The sequence below is a fragment of the Oxyura jamaicensis genome, chromosome 12, assembly GCF_011077185.1.
Source record: "Oxyura jamaicensis isolate SHBP4307 breed ruddy duck chromosome 12, BPBGC_Ojam_1.0, whole genome shotgun sequence".
Taxonomy (NCBI): domain Eukaryota; kingdom Metazoa; phylum Chordata; class Aves; order Anseriformes; family Anatidae; genus Oxyura; species Oxyura jamaicensis.
Window position 1 is genome coordinate 10,987,047 of NC_048904.1, and position 7,044 is coordinate 10,994,090.

At 45.9% G+C, this 7,044-nt stretch overlaps 1 long non-coding RNA gene across 2 annotated transcripts; it reads left to right on the forward strand.

The window, feature by feature from the left end:
• The first annotated feature begins 1,100 nt into the window (after nt 1-1,100).
• LOC118173046 lies at nt 1,101-6,820 on the forward strand. Of its 2 annotated transcripts, none has more exons than XR_004753975.1 (3): nt 1,101-1,250; nt 6,424-6,517; nt 6,687-6,820. It is a non-coding gene; the product is annotated as an uncharacterized LOC118173046 (long non-coding RNA). The 2 variants fall into 2 exon arrangements; XR_004753976.1 differs by having other exon boundaries at nt 1,101-1,240.
• The last annotated feature ends 224 nt before the right edge of the window (nt 6,821-7,044 follow it).

Here is a 7,044-nt window from a genome sequence, read left to right on the forward strand (position 1 = left end):
CAGAGCTCCTCTGGACCTGAAATCACCTTCACAAAATGGGAACAAGAGGCATTCCCCCTTTGCTCTGCGGTCAGCAAATAGAAATACTCCCCTCTCTTCTTTCCTTTCTCCTTGGCCCTGCAAGGTTGGGGTTTGCCCCACCAGTTGCAGGAGGGGAATCGTTTTGTTCAGGGAGCAGCCAATGGAGGCAATCAGTGGGACTCTCCTGGACTCAGGCAACACCTTCCTCTCAATGGGAACAGTCGTGACATGCCCAGGAGCTACCAGAGCCTGGACATCAAAGGCAAGGTTCAGCAAGGTCAGAAGAGATGTCCACAGCCACTGCTTAGCTCCCTGCTTTCTCTGGAGTGATACGAGGCAACTTCTCCTTCCACAGTTCCAAAAAGAAAGCTCAGAATAAAGCCAGGGTAACCCAAAAGGTGGTGGACAGAAGAGAGAGACTGCCCTGGGAGCCTTGTTTAGCAAGGCTGGCCACTCACCCCTCCCTAATACATGCAAAGACAGGGACTGTCCTGGCTATCCACTTTGCCCCCAGAACTTCTTAGCACAAAGAAAATCAGATTTCAGTTCTTTCACAGAGAACTTTAATTAAAAATCAAGGAGAAAAACCTCCATCGGGAAACAACAAAATAGGTAGATACCTCTGCCTCTAATTTATGTGAGTTTAAAACTGGTACCAAGATTGGCTTAATTACCTGGGAACAATGTATTTCTCCTGGATTGCAGATCAGCTCGTTAGCGATACACTTTTTTACTTCCAGTTGAAATTGATAATACATCCCTCACTCAAAACATTGTCTCCCAATCACCATGGTTACTGCCAGGTTTTCCACAAGGACCCAGCATATTCATCTGTCAAGTATGCTAATGGGGAACGGACCCTGTCACACAAAGGAGCAGGCTATTCAAACATACACTTGGCAAATAATTGTACATGTCAAAAGAATGATGCTTGTTATTTGCCTAATATTATCCCCCAGAAGTGGGAAATAGTTCAGCTCTCAATGCAAAATGGCTTGCCCTTATCAAATAGGCAATTTGCTGATAATTTAGACTATTAGAGATCTTGGGGTGGGGAGACAAAGAAGGGGGGTGGCAAATGTAAGTGGCCTTTTATAATTGCACTGAAAGCAAAATGGGGCATTAAGTGCCCCAGAGGTGCAGTAACGAGGAGCATCACGGGAAGCGCTGCCGGCCGAGCCAAGGGGCTGCTCGCAGCCTCCCCTCTCACCTCTGCCAGGTAGCTGCTGGTGGGTGGTTAATTATAATTTAGAAGGAACAGTTTTCTCAACTGCATTTTTTTTATTGCTATTTATCTTCATGATGGGCCAATTTCCAATTTGTCTATTTCGGTAATTAAGCCAAAGAAAAATGTTACTGTAGGATTCCTCCAAGTTTCTGATCTTCTGATGTTAGCAGCTGGATTTGCTGAGCTTGTGCAGAAATATCTGTGGCCGAGGCAACGGAATGGCCTTGTATCTCTCTTTGGGGCATTTAAATGCTTTTTCCTCCCCCTCTTCTCTACCTCCTGCCTTGCCTAGATCTGTCACATCCCATGTTCCTGCCCTCTACCTGTCCCCAAACCAGTTCTACCCAAATCCCATGTAAATCCAACGTGTTTTCATTTAGATTTGGGCTACCCATACATGAGACTTTTATCTACCATATCCCAGCTCTCCTCAGCCAATCTTCCCCTCCTTGGCTGTGTCCAAGCCCTCGAGGTGAGTGCCCTGCTGCTCCAGCCCCAAGTGCTCCTGCATGGGTGGGTGTCTAGCAGGGTGGGTGTCTACCATGAATCTCACCTCGCCCGTGCTATGCAAGTGGAGGAGGAAAAGCTTAGAGCCCTGTTCTCTCAATGTAAAAAACTAATTAATGTCTCCAGACTGCCTGAGACTTTCAGTCCAAGCTGTAAAAGTGGCAAATACCCAGACATCTCTGTTTCTTGGAACGGGATGGGCAAAGCCTCTCTCGGTATCATCTCAGGGCAGCTGGTCTTTAAATATTGTTGACTTTCAGCCAGGTTAGATACCTTACCCTAGAAGCAGAAGACACTTGAGTGCCTTCCCTTAACTACGTGGTTCCCCCCAGTCTGTCTGGTTCCCCAAGAGCAACACTGCTTGCAGCAGGCTGGGTTGGTGCAGTGCAGCCATGCACTCAGTATGTGACATTATTTATTGGATGTGTCCAAGTCACAGTTTTCCTGGATCCTAAATTCTGATTCTGATTCTGATCCTAAATTCTGAGCTTCCTCGTGCTTTCAGTAATGTAGTTTATTTGCCTTGGTGAGGATGGGGAGATCTCCCTCTGGACTATGAAATCCTTTTCTGTTTGCCCTAGAGAGGCCAGCCCTTCAAATGCACGTGGGGGAGGTAAGGAAATGTCGGTGTGGAAGTTGAGTTTGGAGGGTTACTAGTAAATTTTGTGTAGGATGGGGACCAAGAGGGGTTATGGTTTGCTACCCCATGGTGCTTGTTGTACATAATGCTAATTTTATAATGAACAGAAAGAGAAGGAAGAAAGAAGAAAAAAAAAATACAACTAACAAGCGACCTAATCGGCTATTAAAATATTTCCAAGCAGTGAAATTAATACAATTCCCAGCTCATAACTTATTTGCCTCTGTACAAAATTAACATAGATAAATAAATTAAAAAAAATAACCTCACCCAAACTGCTTCATAATAAAATGTGATCATAGCAATAATAAGATGCTTCAGTGCATGAATTTGGTTGTATTAATTCACCCCTGGTGTAATTGACAGCTCTCAGCCTTCAGCTTTCTGCTGAACAGCCTACTACAGCTGAATTATTATACCTGGCACTTCAGACTCTTCCACATCTCATTGCCTAATTGTGTTCTCTTCTAGTAGGTGAGTGTTAAACTCAGACATTAAAGGATCTCTGCCAATTACCTGAAGCTCAACATTTGATCTGTCTGAAAATCTCACCGATCCATGGGGGACTGCTCCTCTGTCTGCATCCTGAATGCTGCAGTCCGTCCTTGCTTGGTGTGGTGTAAAGCCAGAGTAACTCTCCTCCTGGTTGTAAGGGAATAAAAAGAGTGAATAATAGAGGGAATTCAGGCAAGAAAACGCCCCCCCCCCCCCCCCCCCTTTCAGAATTAGTGCTAGCATTAATCCAGTAGCAGCTGCTAATTATGTAGGATTTATAGGAAAATGTATTGCTCTCTTTGTCTTCTTTCTGCCGCTTTTACAGATGCCGTTTGACCAGTGCTTCTGTGCAATACCTTGTAAAAGCAGCAGCTTTTCTGGGATTACCTCCCTATTGCATTGCTTCTTCTGCCTGTAGTTCATTGATGTTTTTCAGTCTGTGGTCACCAGAAAGCCTGTGTAGCTCAGTGGTGCTTTGGAGACCCTTGTTTGCAAACCAATCAGTTAAATTAAGAAGCTTGATTCTCAGTGCTGTGTGATGACATCTTCAATTTAGCTGGTGCCCTAGTGAGGAAGTAAACAAACAATAAAAGTGTCACAATTCTTTCTAGTTCCATTAGACAAACAAGAAGTTTATTCAGCGTTTTGGCAAATGAAAATTTAAGCAAACTGTCAAGGGAGACATTTTCCCCATCAGATGCTTTCTGAGAGGGGATTATAACAAGAAAGAGCTATCACCCACCATGTCATTATAAACAAAGGCTCCTGTGAACCCCTTTTATTAAAGATTAGCAGCACTGATTACAGTCTTGCAGACTGAGCCAAAGGCAAATTAGAATATCTTTTGCCATGGGATAACTTATGCTACCTTCTTGGGCACTGAGATGATTGCAAACAGCAGACTCCCGAGAGCAGACAATTTTCACCTCTGGCCATTTGTTCTCTGCTGTTTAGAAGCAGCCTGGCGATCTGTCTAGACCTATTTGCTGCTAGAGACCAGCACTTCATTACGCATCCTGCCATATGATTCCAGGTGAGACCAGTCATTCATGCAACTGGGAATCCCAGATTTCAGGCATTTCTCATGGATAACCCTTAAGGTTGCTTCAGAAAGTGTTTCCAAGCCAAGCGTTAAGGAGCTCTGTTCCAGCAGGGACAAACTGGGATGATAATATGATGTTTACCAAGCCATCCAAATTCAGCCTTTAGTGCTATGTGGTGTCCACAGGCTTGGTGCAGACTGTGAGACCCATTGAGGCTAGTTGCAAAGTCATGACCTTGCTGTCTGTGGCTGGTAAACATCAGGTTCCTGCTCTTGTCAGTAACTCCTATGACCCCCTTGCAGCCCAGTTGGATCACCCTCCAACCCATACCCATCCTGCCTACTGGCTCCTCTTGCCTCAGAACCCATCAGATCTCCAGCTTTAAACCTATGCATATTCCTACACATAGGCAGAGACTCTGCTGAGTTTGCTCCCAGTCCCCTGGGCACATCCAAACCCCACAAAACTCCCTGACCTCAGCCGCCTTCTTGCTCCCGTAACTCGGCACTAACAGGACCAGTACTTCTGTCCCAGTGCCTGTAGGTACCTACTTTTGGAAAAGCAATATTGGCAGGGTTTCAGAACACCAGGCAGGAGCTGAAATTAAACAAAAAGCTGCCTGTAAGTCTTCTGGGAGGTGAGGAAGGGAATGCATTTAAGACGAGGAGGCATTGCAGTAACCCTACTTCAGCTGGAGACATTTGTTGGCAGCAGAACAGAGAGCAGCCTTCACAGGGTGACAGAGCCCCAGCTCCTTAGGTCCAGGAGCACCTCCTGGGTTTGTAGGCAGCTGTTCTCCCAGGCACTCTGCTATCACGGGCAGGTAGGACGTGGTGTTTGGAGCAAGCCTTTCTTTTTGCAGCAAGAAGCTCACTGGGGAATGAGCCCAGCCACTTGCACAGTCACAGCATCAGTCTTTGTTTATGTACTGAACTGATGAGCAATTAACTTGGAGAAGATACATTATATGCAGAGCACAAGCCTGGTAATGTGCTTTCTATTAAGGCTGCCTAACAATTCCTATTATTAGACCCCCACTTTCTGTCACTTACAACTTTCCCAACTTCTAACCATTTAAGCTGAAATCTCCCCTCCTGGGTGTTGCCCCAGGCTGGACTGATCGTATTTGGTGTGGAAAGTTTATGTGTGCCCTAGGGAATCCCTAGTATGGATGTGCAATTTGTGTTAATGGCTCCGAGTGACACTCAGCGAGAAGGGGACATGGGAGAGCCCACAGACAATAACTAATGCAAACAAGGCCATGTAATTAGGCTGAGACGGAGCTAAGCTGAAGGCACAGGGGTCTTGTAGAGAGGTCTCTATGATTTCCCTCTGCATGCTCTTTGTTTGTAATAACTGGAAGAGTAATCCTTTGTTGCCTGGTCATGTCTGGTTGCATTTTCCTGGACGCAAATTACAATACAGCTTGTCTGACCTCCGTGTCAGCATCCCCACCAAATTGCAGCTGGTTCTCGTGCTGTTATTGTGGAGCACATTGCTGTACAGGGGAGTCATGCTCCCTCCGCCTTCCATCACCTGCGCTTTCCAGTGCTCCTGAAATGGCAGAATTCTTTCATTATTGTGTGACCAGAAAAGAGCCATGGGTTAAAGCAACAAAAGGTGTGTGCCTCACAGGGAAAGGGCAAAAGGTAGGACTCTGAATCTCAGACTTATGGGCCCTGGATAGAACTGGTCTGCAGGAAAAAATGGCAGTGATTTGCTTTTCTTCTTCCATCCTTAGTGGGAGCAGCAGGGAGGCAAGACCTTGTTTAGTGAGCTCACAGCCACCCTGGCCTGAATATTTGGTGCAAGGTCTAGAGCAGAATGACTCCCATTGAGCTCCTTTGTTTCTGTGTCTTAGCCTTCCAGAGATATCTGGAAGAAGGCACCTCTTCCTCCAGATAGAAGTCTCTAGATTGTCTCTGACATCAGCTTTCCACTGCACTCCAGCACAGATTCTCTCACAGGCTGTGACCCTATTTCCAGAGGTCACCCACAGTCTTATTAGCTAAGCTTCCAGTCCTGAAAATGGACAAACTTATAAAGCTGTTAACTCCAGGGCCCTCTTTTCCCTCTCATTATGGGAATAGCTCACTGCAGAGAGGGTGAAGACAGTGGAAGATACATTGCTTTAAACAAATACTAAGTCAGATGCACTGGGGAAAAGAAAAAAAAAAAAAAAAAAGCTAAATTATGCCTGCAGAGAGTTGGTACGGCAGCATCTCTGTTCCCTACGTGTGGCACAGCCTGTTAATGCCTCCCATATCTGCCAGCTCCCTCCCCCAAACTAGACAAGAAGCAAACCCATTATCTGGAGGACATTTGTCTAAAACTCCCCTTTTGTGCCTTGGCTATCTGGGGCCTGCAGCTGTCACTTCCCATTCTTCCTGTAATTGCTCCCACTACAGCTAATAATGCATTTATCAAGCACTCTTTATTTATTTATTTATTTGTCTTCCTTTATTATTATTATTATTATTATTATCTAGGTATAAAATAGGTCTTTCTCTCCCACCGCTCCCACAGAAAATTAGTCTCCTGAAGAAGCAAGCGGCCGCTCTGCACTCCTGCCTCAGCCTCAAGGTATTGGTTTATTAATATCCTGAGCCCCTGGAGCAGCCTCTGGGATGTGGGGTTTTCACCTAACCGTGCCATCCCTTCCCACGATAGCTCCTAAAGTGAAGCTCTCACAGTGGGACAAGAAGCAATCCAAAAAGCAATTTACTTTGCTGACAATTTGGTTTCTCCCCAGAGGTGCGGCTGAAGGCATTTATGCTTTGGAAGGAGCGAGGTGTCAGCCCTCCACAGGTGTTTCCTGCAGTGGAGCTGGGCTCAAGGGGCTGTGATGCCTCAGCCTGGGGCTCTGGTGGCTGCAACGTCGACAGGTTTGTGCTACGGCTTCCCAGGGCAAGAGGGTCTTGTACATCTCGGACAGGGTTAGGTCATAAGATGTGCTCTGCAGGCCCAGGTTGGACAACTCAGTTCATTATTATTATCCCACTTTCCTTCTTCTGTCTACTGGGTTACAAGCTTTGGTATCACTTCGTTCTGGTGGGTACATCAAGTTTATAAGCACCTTATTCACACTTGTTGTAGTTTTGAGAAATGAG